At 53.0% G+C, this 19198-nt stretch overlaps 1 protein-coding gene across 1 annotated transcript in view; it reads left to right on the plus strand.

The window, feature by feature from the left end:
* Nucleotides 1-18606, plus strand: part of ZC4H2 (zinc finger C4H2-type containing) — a 54614-nt gene extending 36008 nt beyond the window's left edge. The window contains exons 22-48 of the mRNA XM_083797338.1: nt 73-123; nt 252-311; nt 2795-3406; nt 3888-3989; nt 4073-4125; nt 4255-4314; nt 4414-4467; nt 5500-5630; nt 5808-6079; nt 6205-6259; nt 6611-8040; nt 8167-8219; nt 8302-8349; nt 8454-8504; nt 8591-8727; nt 8861-8982; nt 9101-9193; nt 9353-9406; nt 9507-11042; nt 11119-11528; nt 11705-11792; nt 15753-16039; nt 16141-16196; nt 16359-16409; nt 16539-16598; nt 17121-17212; nt 17835-18606. The gene's annotated coding sequence lies outside the window, so the exon portion shown is untranslated. The remainder of the gene's footprint in view (nt 1-72; nt 124-251; nt 312-2794; nt 3407-3887; nt 3990-4072; nt 4126-4254; nt 4315-4413; nt 4468-5499; nt 5631-5807; nt 6080-6204; nt 6260-6610; nt 8041-8166; nt 8220-8301; nt 8350-8453; nt 8505-8590; nt 8728-8860; nt 8983-9100; nt 9194-9352; nt 9407-9506; nt 11043-11118; nt 11529-11704; nt 11793-15752; nt 16040-16140; nt 16197-16358; nt 16410-16538; nt 16599-17120; nt 17213-17834) is intronic.
* The last annotated feature ends 592 nt before the right edge of the window (nt 18607-19198 follow it).

A 19198-nucleotide genomic window follows, 5' to 3' on the forward strand; every position in this document is an offset into this window, starting at 1 on the left:
TGGGACAGAGGAGCAGCGTGGCAGGTGGAGGCTTGCAAGCACAGCGGTCATTTTGTCCTTCTGTGTTCCCAGGTGGCATGGGTGATGGTGGCCGTTCCTTTCGAGCTTGGATCTAACTTGCAGGTACAGAGGCAAGTGGACTGCTATTTGAAACGAAAACATTAAATATGGGGTGACTTCTGTTGTTGAGGGATGGGTGCTAATGCTGTCAGCTGAATGTTTGTCTTCTGACTGTGTTTTCCTTTGTTCAGGCTGAAACGCAGTGTGCAGTACAGGACGTCACGACCCGAGCTACCTCTGGAGTGACTCTGGTGAGTGATGAACAGAGGTAGCTGTTATTTTTGGGGTGCGGTTGTCGCTGCAGTTTTTTTAACTATATCAAATAGAGTAAAATTCCAGTTTCTCTTTTAGAGGTGCTCTAGGTGGCTTCAGAGAATGGGTGGAAGCATCTGCCCTGTGGGGTAGGTAAGCGGCTGAGGTAAAGGAGGGGATGAGAGTAACTGTCCTGAGGGTGCTGTGGCTTTTATTGCTGTGGTTGCCTTCTCTTCTGCTTATCAGGTGCCACAGGCAAGGTGGGCTGTGATAGTCTTTGGAATAGGAGCAAAGCAGGTCACTGGAATGCTGTTTGGTTCCTGAGAAAGGTGTTGCAGAGGAAAAAGGTGGTCTGGCGTGGCAGCTCCTGATGGTGGTCTGCTTCAGTAGGTGAAGCGGTGCCTGAAGCCCCATGCCGTGGAGCCTGAGCACGCCTCGCTGAGGATGAAGCCTGCTTTCCAGCAGTTTCCAAAACTGTGTTGAGGCTGAAATGATGTGTCTGTGTTTGGGTTGGGGTTGCACCTTGGTGAGTGTAGGGATGAGTTTTAAGCTGGTGCAGCAGAGGGCCAGGCTCCGTTGTCCTGTAGTGTGTTTTGACCCATCAGCATAGCCTTTTGGTTTTCAGATAGCCTACTCAAGTACGTGATTTTTCCTGCGAGTGATGTTATTACATGGAATTGATTTTTTTTTTTGTTTTGGCGTGTGATCTGTTATGTTCCCAGATTTTTCTTTCTATGTAAAGAAAGGTTTGAGCTAATTCCAGCTGAAAAAATTTCAGTTGTTTGGTCGTATTGTTCTTTCAATATTCAAAGCTGCAGCAAAAGCATGGGTATTGTTGCTTCTAGAAACACCCCAGTTGTCTTGTCTGCAGTCTGCATGCTGTTGAGCTAAACCAGATTTAAAACAAACAAACAACAACAAAAAAAAAACACAAAAAAAACCCACAGCTGCTGCTGCTTGTGCTCTTTCTACTTTCTTGTGCTTTGCCCCTCCCCTTTCCCAGGTGATTGGGTTTGGGTGCTGGGCTGGGCCAAGTGGTATATGAGCCCCAGGTATGCCATTAGGGAGTTCATTGTGCCTGGGCTGCTCTTTGGGGTAAGTGCTTTGTTTTTCCTTCAGTCAGTTGCAGGGTTCTTTGGGCAGGTTGGAGTCTATGGATTTCTAGATTTTAAGTGCTTGGAAATCACTTACTAGAGGGATATTTAGCAGAGGTTGCTGGCTCACTTGTTTTTGGGATGGTGGGATCCACTTGTGTTTTTGGGTTATATTTGAATCTCTAGACGTATGAAGGCACTTGCGTAACTCTCCAGAGGACTAAAAAGAGCTTGATTACACACTACAAGAGGCTTGACCACGTAGGCGCAGTATTACCAAGAGACTGAGCAGGGTCGTATCAGAGTTACCTTTTTCATCTGTAAAGGCTAGGTCTGTGATCGGCGCCGCCCGGGCTCTTTTTCGCGCGGCGCCGCCCGGGCTCTTTTTCGCGCGGCGCCGCCCGGGCTCTTTTTCGCGCGGCGCCGCCCGGGCTCTTTTTCGCGCGGCGCCGCCCGGGCTCTTTTTCGCGCGGCGCCGCCCGGGCTCTTTTTCGCGCGGCGCCGCCCGGGCTCTTTTTCGCGCGGCGCCGCCCGGGCTCTTTTTCGCGCGGCGCCGCCCGGGCTCTTTTTCGCGCGGCGCCGCCCGGGCTCTTTTTCGCGCGGCGCCGCCCGGGCTCTTTTTCGCGCGGCGCCGCCCGGGCTCTTTTTCGCGCGGCGCCGCCCGGGCTCTTTTTCGCGCGGCGCCGCCCGGGCTCTTTTTCGCGCGGCGCCGCCCGGGCTCTTTTTCGCGCGGCGCCGCCCGGGCTCTTTTTCGCGCGGCGCCGCCCGGGCTCTTTTTCGCGCGGCGCCGCCCGGGCTCTTTTTCGCGCGGCGCCGCCCGGGCTCTTTTTCGCGCGGCGCCGCCCGGGCTCTTTTTCGCGCGGCGCCGCCCGGGCTCTTTTTCGCGCGGCGCCGCCCGGGCTCTTTTTCGCGCGGCGCCGCCCGGGCTCTTTTTCGCGCGGCGCCGCCCGGGCTCTTTTTCGCGCGGCGCCGCCCGGGCTCTTTTTCGCGCGGCGCCGCCCGGGCTCTTTTTCGCGCGGCGCCGCCCGGGCTCTTTTTCGCGCGGCGCCGCCCGGGCTCTTTTTCGCGCGGCGCCGCCCGGGCTCTTTTTCGCGCGGCGCCGCCCGGGCTCTTTTTCGCGCGGCGCCGCCCGGGCTCTTTTTCGCGCGGCGCCGCCCGGGCTCTTTTTCGCGCGGCGCCGCCCGGGCTCTTTTTCGCGCGGCGCCGCCCGGGCTCTTTTTCGCGCGGCGCCGCCCGGGCTCTTTTTCGCGCGGCGCCGCCCGGGCTCTTTTATCTTAGATCGAGCTAACGAGCAGCTGAAGTAAAGCAACTGGGAAGAGAGAGGTATTGCGACAGGTACGCTGTGGCTGTGAGGTGCCTCAGGGTGTGCTTTTCTCTCGTCTCTGCAGGTGCTTGGTTCAGTCTTGGACAGGGAAATCCCCGTGTCACGGAGCAGTGGGGGAAGGTGAGCGTGTTGTCAGCCTGGTCGTCCCTTAACCAAAGTGAAGGGACGTAGTGGGTTTATGTGGCAAGGTTTTGGTAGCAGGGGGCTCTAGGGGTGGCTTCTGTGCGAAGAATCTAGAAGCTGCCCCATGTTAGGTAAGGGCCCCGCTGCTGAGCGGAGCCAATAAGTGATGTTGTTTGCGCGTCTGTGAGAGCATATTTAAGACAGGAAAAAAAAAAAAAAACACGCTGGTCCATGCAGCAGCTGGGAGAGCAAGAGGAGTGAGGAACAGCCTTGCAGGCGCCAAGGTCAGTGAAGAAGGAGGGGGAGAGGTACTCCAGGTGCCGGAGCAGAAGTCCCCTGCGGCCTGTGGCGAGGACCATGGTGAAGCAGGCTGTCCTCCTGCAGCCCACGGAGTACCACGGTGGAGCAGGGTTCCATGCTGCAGCTGGTGGAGGAGGCCACGGTGGAGCAGTTGGACCTGCACTGATGGAGGCTGCGGCCTGTGGAAGACCCTTGCCGGAGCAGATTCCAGGCCGGACCTGTAGACCGTGGAGAGGGGACCACGCAGGAGCAGGTGAGCTGGCAGGAGCTGCTGCCCGTGGGGGACCCAGGTTGGAGCAGTTTGCTCCTGAGGGATGCACCCCGTGGTATGGACCTACATCTGGAACAGTTCTGGAAGAGCTGCTGCCTGTGGGAAGGCCACGCCAGATCAGTTGACCAAGGACTGCATCCTGTGGGAGGAACCCCACAGCACAGGGGATGAGGGCGTCCGAGAAGGAGTGGTGGCAAAGAAGCGCTATAGACTGACCATAAACACCGGTCACCTGCACCGCTGGGGGGGAGAAGGTGGAAGAGGGTGGTTGGGGGGGGAAGGTGCTTTTGGTTGCTTTCGTTTGTTTCTCGCTTCTCTACATTGTGTAGTAATAAGCAATAAATCTTTCTATCTTTCTATGCTGAGTGTGTTTTGCCTATCACGATATCTACTGTGTAATCTCCTTGTCCTTATCTCAACCCTTGGGCCCTTTTTCCTTGTATTTTCTCCCTGTCCTTCTTAGAGGAGGGAGAGTGAGAGAGCGGTTTTGGTGGAGCTCGGTCGCCTACCCCTGTAAAACCACCACAGGGGAAGATGTTCAGGTGTTTCCCTCTGAGGATCTGAGGTGAGGCTGTTTGGGACAGAGCAGCAGTGTGGCAGGTGGTGGCTTGCAAGCACAGTGGTCATTTTGTCCTTCTGTGTTCCCAGGTGGCACATGGGTGATGGTGGCCGTTCCTTTCGAGCTTGGATCTAACTTGCAGGTACAGAGGCAAGTGGACTGCTGTTTTGAAATGAAAACATTAAATATGGGGTGACTTCTGTTGTTGAGGGATGGGTGCTAATGCTGTCAGCTGAATGTTTATCTTCTGACTGTGTTTTCCTTTGTTCAGGCTGAAACGCAGTGTGCAGTACAGGACGTCACGACCCGAGCTACCTCTGGAGTGACGCTGGTGAGTGATGAACAGAGGTAGCTGTTATTTTTGGGGTGCGGTTGTCGCTGCACTTACTTTACTACATCAAATAGAGTAAAATTCCAGTTTCTCTTTTAGAGGTGCTCTAGGTGGCTTCAGAGAACGGGTGGAAGCATCTGCCCTGTGGGGTAGGTAAGTGGCTGAGGTAAAGGAGGGGATGAGAGTAACTGTCCTGAAGGTGCAGTGGCTTTTATTGCTGTGGTTGCCTTCTCTTCTGCTTATCAGGTGCCACAGGCAAGGTGGGCTGTGATAGTCTTTAGAATAGGAGCAAAGCAGGTCACTGGAATGCTGTTTGGTTCCTGAGACAGGAGTTGTAGAGGAGAAAAGCTTTCAATAATCAAAGCTGAAGCAAAAAAAAAAATAAACCACAGCTGCTGCTTCTCCTCTTTCTCCTTTCTTGTGTTTTGCCCCTCCCCTTTCCCAGGTGATTGGCTTTGGGTTCCAGAGAGGGCCTAGTGGTCATTGAGTCACAGGCATCCCATCAGAGAGCTCATTCTGCTTGGGCTGCACTTTAGAGTAGATGCTTTGTTTTTCCTTCAGTGAGTTGGAGGTTTCTTTAGGTGGTTAAGAGTCTATGGGCTGATGCGTTTCCAAGTAGAGACCCGTACGCCCATCTTTGTGAGGTAACAACTAGTAGGATCTGTTAGAGTAAACCAATCTAGTAATAGGTGCCTGTATTGCATGCAGCTCTTCTTCAGGTGAGTAATTGTTATAGCGTGTTTACGGATAGGATGGCAGTGTTACTTTGTGTGTTTACTTTGTGGTTCTGGGTCCCTTATGATTTTTGCCGAATTGCGGGGCTTACTTGTGAGTCTTTGCCTGTATGTCAAATATTATACGTCAAATATTATCAAAGTTACAACCTTGGTGGCAAAGTGATGGAGCAGGGTTTAGGAGATAAGTATCATCGAAGCTCCCTGTGTAAGCATGTGTCTGAAAAGAGCAGCAGTAGGCCTGTAAGGGGTAGTCTTTTTCAGGGTTAGGGACAGTTTGTTATAGTTTTGGAGCTTTTGCCTGTGGTTTGTGACGTTGCAGCCTTCTAGATTTTTAAGTGCTTGGAATTCACGTAATAGAGGTGTGCTTAGGAGGTGTTGCTGGCCAACTTGTTTTTGGGAATTGGTGGGGTACGGTTCCTTTTTTTTTGAGTTATCTTTTAATCTCTAGGTATATCAAGCCATTTGCATAACTGTCCAGAGGCTTCACAAGGAGCCTCAGAACGCACCAGAAGGGGCTTGACCGCATAAGTGCAGTATTACGGAGAGACTGAGCAGGGTCACCGTTCTCATCTGTAAAGGGTAAGTCTGTGATTACCCCTGTTGGGGCTGCTGTGCATTCATGGCCTTTTGGTATTTGTGGACCTGAGGGTGGTTTTTTTTTTTCTGGCTCTCGTCTCTGTGTTTGAGTCCTCTGCAAGGAGCTGTACTGTTTGTGTGTCCATCACGGATATGACCTCCTCTTTTTGTTTCTTGTAGCCCAGGGCATGGGCACGGACACTTGAATGAGGCACGAGGGTGAGTGGACAGCAGTGTGGGCCCTGAGTTGGTCAGTGGATTGTGTTGGTCTGCTTTGCCTGTTATGCAGGCCTTGGAAGCACCTTGTGACAGCAGAGTACATCTCCTGCTACGTTCCTGAGGCGCGCCAGGCGTCAGCGGTTCCAGTTCCTGAAATGCTGGAGATGCTCGGAGCACAAGAGGAGCTGGGAGCGTGATGCATCTCCTTGGGATGTTAGATGAGCGAAGCGGTGGTACTGGGTTGGGGAACGTGGGTCTGGGGCTTCTTGGCTGTTGGGGTAGGGGAAGAAAGAAGAGGAGTGGGTATAGACTGTTTTGTGATTTGTCATTTTTGTTTGTTCTTTCTCCTTGGTCTAAGCTACGTGACCTTGGCTCAGCACAGTAAATGGAAGCGCTAAGCCTGGATCGGGAAGGTGAGTGGAGAAAAGTTGGGAAAAGGGCATTGGTTTTGGTTTGGTAGTCTATTGGTCCCACCTCTGGGTGACTCCTCTTTTCCGGGGACGAAGAAGATAGTGGGAACATCCTAGTTGGCCTCTGTGGTCCACCTTGAGGATGGATTGTGACCCCTGAGAATTAAGTCCAGGGGCAAATACTGTGTGTTTGGGGGTGGTTGGCAGGGGAAGGCGGGCAGTTGTCTCGAGTTGGTCTACCTGACTTCAGTAGCAGAGCAGGCCAGTGGACTACTGTTTTGTTTTTGAGGTGGGTGTTTCACTAGAAGAAGTTTGGCTGGTGTGCCAGTGCCCGATGGCACTTTATTTCTGCAGGTGAAGAGGAGCCTCGTGCTGGAAGCAATGTCCTGGCTAGCCTTCGTGTTCCTTGATGAGGATGGAATCTGCCTCCCGTCATTCCCAAGCTAAGTTGGGGTGCAAGTGCTATGTTTGCTTTCGGGTTTTGAATGCACACATAGGGCGAGGGTCTGTGCTTTTAAGTCATTGCTGTGGATGGGGCCTTTTAGGATTGATCACGGTCAGACAGTGTGTGGGGGCGTGGGATTCTGTCAGGTACGGCTTGAGCACGTGCCAGGCAGGGCAGTTCCAGCTTGGTGCCTGTGTTCTGTGTTGTCTGTGCTGTGCTGTTGCTCCTGGTGCTTGGCAGGCCCTGGGGAAGCCTTCCTGAGGGTGTTGAACACTTGACCTCACTGGAATAATGCTGATGCTCAGTCGGAAGCTGAGCATTTCTTGTCTTGCAGTGGGAGCTTAAAGAGATCATTTCTTCTGTGCGTGTAATTTTTTTGTATCAAATGTTTCTTGATGCGATCATCATATGTTATGCGCTCCTCAGGTCTTGATATCCTCATTGCCTTTTTCCACTGGACGGATTAGATGGGCAACTTGTTAGCCACACCAAAGGTCCTAAATGCTTGTTTTGTCATCATGGGTCTGATCCGAGCACTTCTTGTATTGCAGTCGCAGCTTAAAGCGCAGATGTGTTTCAGGTCTTGTGCATCATATTCGGTTTCAGATGGCATCTGTTTCCATCCTCGCTCTTGCAGAAGTCATCTGGGTCGCATCAGGAGCTCTTGCTTGGGAATTCATTTCCTAAGAGATTTCTTCTGGGGTTTGCACTCCCCATCCTTCTGGTCTCTTGTCTTGAAGGCAGGCTTTTTATGCCTCCATCATCCCAGTTCTGGCAGTTGCTTCCAGTCGCATGTCTTGACATTTGAGTCTCTCCTTGGGTCTGCTGCAGAGCACCTGTTCTGACTTGCTGTCGCTGTAGGGCTTCCCTCTGGGAGTCCTCTTTTTTTTTTTGCGCCTTGTGTTCTGTGTTTTGTTCGTAATGTTTGTAGCGTGCCTGTGTGTGTGTGTGTTTGGCCTGGAGCTGTCCTGCCTGGCAGTTAGTGATGGTAGCTAACGTGGCGGTGTACTAATACATTGTCCGGACTGTTTTGGCAAAGACATCTGGTCTGCCTCTGGGCACGTACTGAAGGGCAGCTGGCACAGTCTCATCTCTGTGGTGTTTGGCAAATGTGGAGGGGGAGACCTGAGCTGCTTGCGAGCAGCTGTTTGCATAGTGCTTGAGTAGTGCTAGAGGAGAGGTCTGTCATTGAATCTTGAAAGCTCGCAGATGTGGAGTGTTTTTATTTTTCTCCAGTCCTAGAGAAACCTTAGGAGGAACCGGTCAAAGGAAAGAGCTCCTTCTGGAGCTGTCAAGCTCTCGTTCGGCAGCTCGGTGACTGTCTTGATCTACTTCTGAGGTGCCGAGGCAAGTTGTCTGCTGTTTTGAAATGATAAAATTAGCCATGGGGTCCCTTGTGTTGTTGAGGGATGGGTGCTAATGCTGGCAGCTGAATGATTACCTTCTATGTTTTCGTTTGTTAAAGCTGAAACACAGCGTACAACCTGGGACTTCGTACCCAGAGCTGCCTCTGGCAAGGTGAGCGATGAACAGATGGAGCAGTAATAGTTGGGTTGCGGTTCTCACTGTCACTCTAAGTGACCCCTCTTTTCTGTTTTAGAGGTGTTGTAGCTGGCTTAAGAGAGTAGATGGAAGCATCTGCCTCGGGGTAGGTAAGCGGGTAGAGGTAAGGCAGCAGATGAGAGTACCTGTCCTAGCTGTGCTGCGGCTTTGGATGCTGCCGCGGCCTATGCTTTTCTTCCTCTTTCACAGGTGTCTCGCACAGGCTCAAAGGAGCAAACTGCATTCTGAAGAGCTGCCTAAGTAGGGGGGCTGGTCATGAGCTGGGTTGGAGCGGAACGGCCAAGTAGCACGAGGTGACTATGAAAGGTCTCTGTCTTGCTTTGCAGGTGCCATGGCAGGCTCTCCACAGAAGTGGCTGAGGATTTGAGATGAGGCCGGAGAGTGACAAAGAGCAGCACGTGCAGGGATGGTTTCCAAGCGCTGCGGTTGCTTTCTCTTCTGTTGGTCAGGTGCCACAGGCAAGGTGGGCTGTGACATCAGTCTTTAGAATTGGAGCAAAGCAGGTCACTTGAATGCCGCAGGGCATCTGAGAAGGGTGTTTTAACAGAAAAAGTTTGTCTGGCGTGGCGGTGTCTGATGGCAGTGTGTTTCCACAGGTGAAGAGGTGCCTGGAGCCCCATCTCATCTAGCCTGCACGTGCCTTGAGGATAAAGCCTGCTTTCCAGCAGTGTGGAAAGCACCACCAGTCTGTGGTGCCGGCCCGGCCGAGTTGGAGCATGTGAACAGCTGAAGAAAAAGAGCTAGTGAAAGAGAGGTATTGCAGCAGGTAGGCTGTGCCTGTGAGGTGCCTGAGGATCTGCCTTTTCTTTTTTTTCTTTTGTGGGTGCTTCCTGTAGCCTTGGAGAGGTGAATCCCCACATTGTGGAGTGCTGAGGAAAGGCGAGAGGGTCGTCAGCCCAGTCAGTGTCCCTAAGCAAGGTCCCCCTAAGGCAAGTCCTTGAAGTGTTTCCCCTGGTTTAGCAGGTGCTGCAGCAGGCCTTCCTCAGAATCTGCTGAGGGTCTGAGGTGAGGCTGGGTGGGATAGAGGAGCAGTGTGGTGGGTGATTACTTGAGAACACAACGATCATTTTATCCCTTTGTTTTCCCAGGTGGTGTGGGTGATACTGGCTGTACTGTTGGAGCTTGGACTCAGAGAGGAACGGGTGAGCACAACCATATATTGCTTCAGTGGTAGTCAGTATTGCGGAGGAGGTGGGCATCAGGGCCGGTGTGCTAGTGAATGCTGGTACGCTGTTTTTGCAGATGATGATAAGCCTGGCCATGGACTCAGATGTCTCTCAGTGTCTGTGCATTTCTTGAGGTGGAGGGAATTTACCATCCAGCAATCTGAGAGCTAAGTTGAGGGGCACCTGGTATTTGCATATGTGGTGTGGCTGATGGGAGCTGGGAGCCGGAGCAGCATGGAGCCAGCCGGCTGAATATACTTGGTGCCACTGTGAGGGTGGTTCAGGCTGGGTCACCTTCAGGCTGCTTGAGGCTGGGTCATCAGGCTAATAGAAGGAGCAGGGGGTATTTTGTAGCGTGAGTGTATGTGCCAGGCAGGACAGTTCCCATCTGTTTATTTGTCTTGTAGTGCTGCCTCTGCAGGGTGTGTTCTGTGTCATGCACTCCTCGGGTCTTTGTATCAAATGTTTCTTGATGTGATCATCATGTTACGTGCTCCTCAGGTCTTGATATCCTCATTGCCTTTTTCCACTGGACGGATTAGATGGGCAACTTGTTAGCCACACCAAAGGTCCTAAATGCTTGTTTTGTCATCATGGGTCTGATCCGAGCACTTCTTGTATTGCAGTCGCAGCTTAAAGCGCAGATGTGTTTCAGGTCTTGTGCGTCATATTCGGTTTCAGATGGCATCTGTTTCCATCCTCGCTCTTGCAGAAGTCATCTGGGTCGCATCAGGAGCTCTTGCTTGGGAATTCATTTCCTAAGAGATTTCTTCTGGGGTTTGCACTCCCCATCCTTCTGGTCTCTTGTCTTGAAGGCAGGCTTTTTATGCCTCCATCATCCCAGTTCTGGCAGTTGCTTCCAGTCGCATGTCGTGACATTTGAGTCTCTCCTTGGGTCTGCTGCAGAGCACCTGTTCTGACTTGCTGTCGCTGTAGGGCTTCCCTCTGGGAGTCCTCTTTTTTTTTTTGCGCCTTGTGTTCTGTGTTTTGTTCGTAATGTTTGTAGCGTGCCTGTGTGTGTGTGTTTGGCCTGGAGCTGTCCTGCCTGGCAGTTAGTGATGGTAGCTAACGTGGCGGTGTACTAATACATTGTCCGGACTGTTTTGGCAAAGACATCCGGTCTGCCTCTGGGCACGTACTGAAGGGCAGCTGGCACAGAGTCATCTCCGTGGTGTTTGGCAAATGTGGAGGGGGAGACTTGAGCTGCTTGCGAGCAGCTGTTTGCATAGTGCTTGAGTAGTGCTAGAGGAGAGGTCTGTCATTGAATCTTGAAAGCTCGCAGATGTGGGGTTTTGATTTTTTGTATGTATTTCGTTCCCCTCCCCAGTAGAGGGGTAAACCTTAGGAGGAACAGGTCACAGGAAAGAGCTCCTTTTGGAACTGTCAAGGACTCGGTAGGCAACCCGGTGACTGGCTTGATCTACTTTCCAGGTGCTGAGGCAAGGGGGCTGCTGTTTTGAAATGATAAAATTAGCCATGGGGTCCCTTGTGTTGTTGAGGGATGGGTGCTAATGCTGGCAGCTGAATGATTATCTTCTGACTGTTTTCATTTGTTAAAGCTGAAACACAGCGTACAACCTGGGACTTCACGACCAGAGCTGGTTTTGGCAAGGTGAGCGATGAACAGATGCAGCAGTTATTTTAGGTGTGCGGTTGTCACTGCAGTTACTTAACTACACAAAATACAGTTAAAGTCCTGTTTATATTCCAGAGGTGTTGTAGCTGGCTTAAGAGAGCAGATGGAAGCATCTGCCTCGAGGGCAGGTGAGGGGGCAGAGTAAGGGAGCAGGTGAGAGTACCTGTCCTAGCTGTGCTGCGGCTTTGGATGCTGCCGCGGCCTATGCTTTTCTTTTTTTTTCGCAGGTGCCTTGCACAGACTCAGAGGGGCCAAGCTGCACTCTGAAGAGCAGCACGAGAAGGGCAGGCTGGTCGTGAGTGGAGCAGTGGAGCAGAATGGCCGAGTTGCGCAAGGTGACTGCGAAGGGTATCCATCTTGCTTTGCAGGTGTCATGGCAGGCTCTACACAGAAGTGGCTGAGGATTTGAGAAGAGGTTACAGAGCATCAAGGAGCGGCACGTGCAGTGACGGTTTCCAAACGGTATGGTTGCTTTCTCTTCTGTTGATCGGGTGCCACAGGCAAGGTGGGCTGTGACACTAGTCTTTAGAATCGGAGCAAAGCAGGTCACTTGAATGCCGCGGGGCATCTGAGAAGGGTGTTTTAACAGAAAAAGCTTGTCTGGCATGGCGGTGCCTGATGGCAGTGTGTTTCCACAGGTGAAGAGGTGCCTGAAGCCCCATCCTGTCTAGCCTGCGCACACCTCGCTGAGAATGAAAGCCGCTTTCCAGTAATTCAGAAAGCCAAGTTACGTCTCGGCCTCGAGCATCTGGGGCTCGTGCCTGTGCTTTTGGGCCTGTCTGTAGCGTTTGGCACCTGCATTAGTACTTGCTTGGCATATGTTTAGGCTTTTGGGGCCTGTGTCTTGGGGGGTGTGTGGAGCTGCTTGTACACCTTTGGGGCTTGCATCTGGGGGGGGGGGTTGGGAGTTGCTTGAACAGCTTTGGGGACTGTGTCTGGGGGGGGTCAGGGCCTGCATCTGGGGGGGTTGGAAGGTGCCCCTACAATGTAGGGATGTGTATCTGTGGGGGTTGGGAGCTGCTTGTACACAGTATGGGCTTGCATTTGGGGGTGGGTGTTGGGAGCTGCTTGTACACTGCAGGGATCTGCATCTGGAGGGGGTTGGGAGCTGCTTGTCCACCTTTGGGACTTGCATCTGGGGGGGGTTGGGAGCTGCTTGTACGCCTTTGGGACTTGTATCTGGGGGGGGGTTGGGAGCTGCTTGTTCACTGCAGGGTCCTGCCTTGGGCAGGGTTTGTAGCTGCTTGTACAGCTTTGGGGTCTGCAGCTGGGGCTGGTTGAGAGGTGCTTGTCCACTGTAGGTGCCCACGTTTGGGGAGTTGGGAGCTGCTTGTACACTTTTGGGGCCTGCAGCTGGGAGGGGTTGTGAGATGCTTGTACATGCTAGGGGCTTCCCTGTATGGGGCTTTGGGGCCTGCCTCTGGGCGGGGGGTGGTTGTGAGCTGCTTGCACACCCTTGGGGCCTGCCTCTGCGGGGGCTTGGTGCCTGTGTCTGGGGAGTGGGGGGGTTCAGAGCTGGTTGTACAGTATAGGAGCCTGCGTTGGGGGGGGGGTTGAGAGCTGCTCGTACACTGGACGCCTGGGTTGGGGGGGAAGGTTTGGAGCTGCTTGTGCACCTTTGGGGCTTGCATCTGGGGGGGGGGGTTGGGAGCTGCTTGTACACCTTTGGGACTTGCATCTGGGGGGGGGGTGGGAGCTGCTTGTACACCTTTGGGACTTGCATCTGGGGGGGGTTGGGAGCTGCTTGTACATCTTTCGGGCTTGCATCTGGAGGGGGTTGGGAGCTGCTTGTACACTGTTAGGGCCTGCCTTGGGGGGGGGAGGGGGGTTGGGGCATGTGCCTTGGGGGTGGGGTTGGGAGCTGCTTCTACGCTGTAGGGGTCTGGGTCTTGGGGGGTTGGGGCTGTTTTTACACCTTTGGGGCGTGCCTCTGGGGAGGGTGGGGAGTTGCTTGTACACGCTAGGGGCTTCCCTCTATGGGGCTTTGGGGCCTGCCTCGGGGGGGGAGGGGTTGGAAGCTGCTTGCACACCCTTGGGGCCTGCCTCTGCGGGGGCTTGGTGCCTGCGTCTGGTGAGTGGGGGGGTTCAGAGCTGGTTGTAGTGTAGGAGCCTGCGTTGGGGGGGGGTTGGGAGCTGCTCGTACACTGGAAGCCTGGTTTGGGGGGGGGGAGGTTTGGAGCTGCCTTGTGCACCCTCGGGGCCTGCCTTTGCGGGGGCTTGGTGCCTGTGTCTGGGGAGTGGGGGGGTTCAGAGCTGGTTGTACAGTATAGGAGCCTGCGTTGGGGGGGGGGGTTGGGAGTTGCTCGTACACTGGACGCCTGGGTTGAGGGGGAAGGTTTGGAGCTGCTTGTGCACCTTTGGGGCTTGCATCTCGGGGGGGTTGGGAGCTGCTTGTTGTCCTGGTTCCAGTTAGGACAGAGTTAATTTTTCCTCATAGTGGCTGGTAGGGTGCTATGTTTTGGATTAGGATGAGAAGAGCGCTGATAACATGCTGATGTTTTAATTGTTGCAGAGCAGTCTTTACACCAGGCCAAGGACTTTTCGGCTTCTCGCTCTGTCCTGCCAGCGAGCAGGCTGGGGGTGCAGCAGGAGCTGGGAGGGGACAGACCCAGGACAGCTGACCCAAACTGGCCAAAGGGGTATTCCATACCATCTGGTGTCATGCTAAACAATATATAGGGGTGGCTGGCCGGGGTGGGGGGCCGGCTGCTCGGGGATAGGCTGGGCATTGGTCAGCGGGTGGTGAGCAATTGCATGGTGCATCACTTGTTTTCTTACACATTATTATTATTAATACTATTATCATTATCACTAATATTATTATTATTGTTATTATTATATTCCTGTCTTAATAAACTGTCTTTATCTCAACTCACTGGCTTCACTTTCCCGTTTCTCTCCCCCATCCCAGAGAGGGAGGGGGGAGGGTGAGCGAACGACTGTATGGTGTTTAGCTGCCGGCTGGGTTAAACCACAACAGGGGGGTTGGGAGCTGCTTGTACACCTTTGGGACTTGCATCTGGGGGGGAGGTGGGAGCAGCTTGTACATCTTTCGGGCTTGCATCTGGAGGGGGTTGGGAGCTGCTTGTACACTGTTAGGGCCTGCCTTGGGGGGGGGGGTTGGGGCATGTGCCTTGGGGGTGGGGTTGGGAGCTGCTTCTACGCTGTAGGGGTCTGGGTCTTGGGGGGTTGGGGCTGTTTTTACACCTTTGGGGCGTGCCTCTGGGGAGGGTGGGGAGTTGCTTGTACACGCTAGGGGCTTCCCTCTATGGGGCTTTGGGGCCTGCCTCTGGGCGGGGGGGGGTTGGGAGCTGCTTGCACACCCTTGGGGCCTGCCTCTGCGGGGGCTTGGTGCCTGCGTCTGGTGAGTGGGGGGGTTCAGAGCTGGTTGTAGTGTAGGAGCCTGCGTTGGGGGGGGGTTGGGAGCTGCTTGTGCACCTTTGGGGCTTGCATCTGGGGGGGTTTGGGGCCTGCCTCTGGGGGGGGTGGGTGGTTGTGAGCTGCTTGCACACCCTTGGGGCCTGCCTCTGGGGGGGGTGGGTGGTTGTGAGCTGCTTGCACACCCTTGGGGTCTGCCTCTGGGGGGGGTGGGTGCTTGCGTCTGGGGAGTGGGGGGGTTCAGAGCTGGTTGTACAGTATAGGAGCCTGCGTTGGGGGGGGTTGGGAGCTGCTCATTCACTGGACGCCTGGGATGGGGGGGAGGTTTGGAGCTGCTTGTGCACCTTTGGGGCTTGCATCTGGGGGGGGATCGGGTGCTGGTTGTACACCTTTGGGGCCTGCCTCTGGGGGGGGTGGGAGCTGCTTGTACACTGTTAGGGCCTGCCTTGGGGGGGGGTTGGGGTATGTTCCTTGGGGGGGTGGGGTTGGGAGCTGTTTCTATGCTGTAGGGGTCTGGGTCTTTGGGGGTTGGGGCTGTTTGTACACCTTTGGGGTGTGCCTCTGGGGAGGGCGGGGAGTTGCTTGTACACCTTTGGGGCCTGTCTCTGGGGGGGGTTGGGGCCTGTGCCGGGGGCATTGGGAGCTGCTTGTACACTCTAGGGTCCTCTGGCGGGCTTTGGAGCCTCCCTTTGAGGGGGGCAGTTGGGAGCTGGTTGTACACCTTTGGGGCCTGAGTCTGGGGCGTGGGGGCTGGGCCTGGGGCCTGCACTGGGGTGGGGTGGGGTCCAGTTCATGGGGGGGGGTGGGGTCCAGTTCATGGGGGGGGGTGGGTTGGGAGCTGCTTGTGGACAGTTGGGGTCTGCATCTGGGTGTGGTTGGGGCCTGTGTCTGGGGGTGGGTCGTGGCCCGCTTGTAGACTTCTGCAGCCTGCGTCTGGTGTTTGGGGGCTTTTCTGTAGCGTTTGGGGCTTGCATTTTGGCTTTGGGATGTGTCTTGAGCTTCTGGGGCCTAGCTGTAGTGCTTGGGGCCTGCGTCTGGGGCTTTTCTGTAGCATTTTGGTCGCGTGTGTGTGATTTGGGGTCTGTATCCAGGGTTTTGCCTTTTTTGTAGTTTTCAGCTTTGTGTCAGTTTCTTTGTCGGTTTCCTGGGGTTGGGGCAGTTTGGGGTTTGGATCATTAGTCAGTGTCATTAGCTTCGGGGGGCTGATATGAAGGGTTAGGGTTGTGGTTAGAGTTGTTAGGGTTAAAGGGAATAAGGATTTTAGGGTAAGGGGATCAAGGTTGTGGGAATAAAAATGTTTTTGCACAGAGTTACGTTGTTTAGAGGGAAGGAAGGTGGTATCGAGATATGCTTGCAGTGAGAAGAAAGCTTACCAGACAACCTTGTGAAATGCAGACAACCAGAATCCTTAGAGCAATTGGGTGGAAATCACGGTGTAAGAAACATTACCACCTCAAAGAGGAAAACAGTCAAGGAAAAGAGAAAATTGGCTTTTAACAGGCCACCAGCTGTGTATTTTCAGTGAAGCACCGGATAGATTGTGAACCTGGATTACCCAGTCAATGGGGAAACTGAAGCAAAGAATCTCAGAGCTGGTGAGGAGCTGAAGTAAAGGAGCTGGGAAGAGAGAGGTATTGCAGCAGGTACGTTGTGGCTGTGAGGTGCCTCAGGGTGTGCTTTTCTCTTGTCTCTGCAGGGGCTTCGTGCAGTCTTGGACAGGGAAATCCCCGTGTCACGGAGCAGTGAGGGAAGGTGAGAGTTCTATCAGCCTGGTGATCCCTTATCTGATGCAAAGGGAAGACATTCAGGTGTTTCCCTCTGAGGGTCTGAGGTGAGGCTGTTTGGGACAGAGGAGCACTGTGGCAGGTGGTGGCTTGCAAGCACAGCGGTCATTTTGTCCTTCTGTGTTCCCAGGTGGCATGGGTGATGGTGGCCGTTCCTTTCGAGCTTGGATCTAACTTGCAGGTACAGAGGCAAGTGGACTGCTGTTTTGAAACGAAACCATTAAATATGGGGTGACTTCTGTTGTTGAGGGATGGGTGCTAATGCTGTCAGCTGAATGTTTATCTTCTGACTGTGTTTTCCTTTGTTCAGGCTGAAACGCAGTGTGCAGTACAGGACGTCGCGACCCGAGCTGCCTCTGGAGTGACTCTGGTGAGTGATGAACAGAGGTAGCTGTTAGTTTTGGGGTGCGGCTGTCGCTGCAGTTTTTGTAACTATATCAAATAGAGTAAAATTCCAGTTTCTCTCTTAGAGGTGCTCTAGGTGGCTTCAGAGAACGGGTGGAAGCATCTGCCCTGTGGGGTAGGTAAGCAGCTGAGGTAAAGGAGGGGATGAGAGTAACTGTCCTGAGGGTGCTGTGGCTTTTGCTGCTGTGGTTGCTTTCTCTTCTGCTTATCAGGTGCCACAGGCAAGGTGGGCTGTGATAATCTTTGGAATAGGAGCAATGCAGGTCACTGCAATGCTGTTTGGTTCCTGAGGCAGGTGTTGTAGAGGAGAAAAGCTTTCAATATTCAAAGCTGAAGCCAAAACATGGGGATTGTTGCTTCTAGAAACAACCCAGTTCTCTTGTCTGCACCCTGCATGCTGTTGAGCTAAGCCATATAAATAGATACATAAACCATAGGTGTTGCTTCTCCTCTTACTACTTTGTGCTTTGCCCCTCCCCTTTCCCAGGTGATTGGCTTTGGGTTCCAGAGAGGGCCTAGTGGTCATTGAGTCGCAGGCATCCCATCAGAGAGCTCATTATGCCTGGGCTGCACTTTGGGGTAAGTGCTTTGTTTTTCCTTCAGTCAGTTGCAGGGGTCTTTAGGTGGGTCAGAGTCTACAGACTGATGCGTTTCGACGTAGAGACCGGTAGGCCCATCTTTGTGGGGTAACAACTAGTAGGACCTGTTAGAGTAAACCAATCTAGTAATAGGTGCCTGTATTGCATGCAGCTCTTCTTCAGGTGAGTAAGTGTTATAGCATGTTTATGGATAGGATATCAATGTTACTTTGTGTGTTTGCTTTGTGGTTCTGGGTCCCTTATGATTTCTGCAGAATTAAGGCAAATCTTATCAAAGTTACAACCTTGGTGGCAAAGTGATGGAGCAGGGTTTAGGAGATAAGTATCATCGAAGCTCCCTGTGTAAGCATGCATCTGAAAAGAGCAGCAGTAGGCATGTAAGGGGTGGTCTTTTTCAGGGTTAGGGACAGTTAGTTATAGTTTTGGAGCTTTTGCCTGTGGTTTGGGTGGCTGTAGGATCTTTAGACCTTGCAGCCTTCTAGATTTTAAGTGCTTGGAATTCACATAATAGAGGTGTGCTTAGGAGGTGTTGCCGGCTAACTTGTTTTTGGGAAATGGTGGGGTAAGGTTCCTTTTTTTTTGAGTTATCTTTTAATCTCTAGGTATATCAAGTCATTTGCATAACTGTCCAGAGGCTTCACAAGGAGCTTCAGTACACATCAGAAGGGGCTTGACCGCATAAGTGCAGTATTATGGAAAGACTGAGCAGGGTCACCGTTCTCATCTGTAAAGGATAAGTCTGTGATTACCCCTGTTGGGGCTGCTGTGCATTCATGGCCTTTTGGTATTTGTGGACCTGAGGGTGTGTTTTTTTTTTTTCTGGCTCTCGTCTCTGTGTTTGAGTCCTCTGCAAGGAGCTGTACTGTTTGTGTGTCCATCACGGATATGACCTCCTCTTTTTGTTTCTTGTAGCCCAGGGCATGGGCACGGACACTTGAATGAGGCACGAGGGTGATGCATCTCCTTGGGATGTTAGGTGAGCGAAGTGGTGGTACTGGGTGTTGAGGGTTGGCTCGCTGCGCGTAATCACATTGATCTCGTGCAGCTGCAAGATAAGGAAATGGCGGATTACCGCACCCAGCTGGTCTAGAAAAACAAGAACAAAGGCACGTACGCAAGGCTTGTCCGGGAACTCTTGCGAAAAATCCCAGGCAGTTAGAACCAATGATAGTAGAGGGCATACTGCCCTTGGAGTTATAGTGAAACTAGAAAAAGAGAACTAGCGGATAAAAGAATGCGGAACTAACAGGTAGGGCAGGAGATGACGCTTACCAATAAGGAGCTTGGCTTTTGCAATATGTATGAGCTAATTATCCTGTACACGATAAAAGACAACTGAGCTATCCATTAAAGTTGAAGCATACTTAACACTCATATTGAGCGTTTGTGTCTTCCCTCCGTCGCCAACAACTGGGTTGGGGAACGTGGGTCTGGGGCTTCTTGGCTGTTGGGGTAGGGGAGGAAAGAAGGGGAGTGGGTATAGACTGTTTTGTGGATTGTCATTTTTGTTTGTTCTTTCTCCTTGGTCTAAGCCACGTGACCTTGGCTCAGCACAGTAAATGGAAGTGCTGAGCCTGGATCGGGAAGGTGAGTGGAGAAAAGTTGGGAAAAGGGCATTGTTTTTGATTTGGTAGTCTATTGGTCCCACCTCTGGGTGACTCCTCTTTTCCAGGGACGAAGAAGATAGTGGGAACATCCTAGTTGGCCTCTGTGGTCCACCTTGAGGATGGATTGTGACCCCTGAGAATTAAGTCCAGGGGCAAATACTGTGTGTTTGGGGGTGGTTGGCAGGGGAAGGCGGGCAGTTGTCTCGAGTTGGTCTACCTGACTTCAGTAGCAGAGCAGGCCAGTGGACTACTGTTTTGTTTTTGAGGTGGGTGTTTCACTGGAAGAAGTTTGGCTGGTGTGCCAGTGCCCGATGGCACTTTATTTCTGCAGGTGAAGAGGAGCCTCGTGCCGGAAGCAA

Source organism: Anser anser, assembly GCF_964211835.1.
Source record: "Anser anser genome assembly, chromosome: 13".
Taxonomy (NCBI): Eukaryota; Metazoa; Chordata; class Aves; order Anseriformes; family Anatidae; genus Anser; species Anser anser.